This window comes from Penaeus monodon, chromosome 34 (assembly GCF_015228065.2).
Source record: "Penaeus monodon isolate SGIC_2016 chromosome 34, NSTDA_Pmon_1, whole genome shotgun sequence".
In the NCBI taxonomy this organism is placed as follows: domain Eukaryota; kingdom Metazoa; phylum Arthropoda; class Malacostraca; order Decapoda; family Penaeidae; genus Penaeus; species Penaeus monodon.
The window spans coordinates 2,756,994-2,757,353 of record NC_051419.1 but is presented as its reverse complement, the minus strand read 5'-3'; positions in this window follow the sequence as shown (position 1 = coordinate 2,757,353).

Sequence of the window (360 nt, the reverse complement as noted above, 5' to 3'; positions counted from 1 at the left end):
GAGACACAGCTTTCAAAATTACCGATTTCAATGAATACTCTTTACATAAACGCGTCTCCGTCTAATATCCTAAAAAACACTTTTAACCCGATTCCAACCTCTTTAAACACATTCCTTGCCACATCTCACACTACAACGCAAACGAAAGACAAGCAAGTCTCCCATCTACGCGCTTCATTCCCTAACACCAAAGGTTGATTCACATCAGCACCTCTCCCTGCTGTTCTCTCCGCTGACGAACCACAGCGCAGCGTAAGGGCGTCATGCATATCGGCCTGATATGCTTGAGTATGTTCTGGTGACCACTTTCTGATTAAGCCATAGCCTGTAATATGATTTAATAGTTTTTTTAATGCCGTG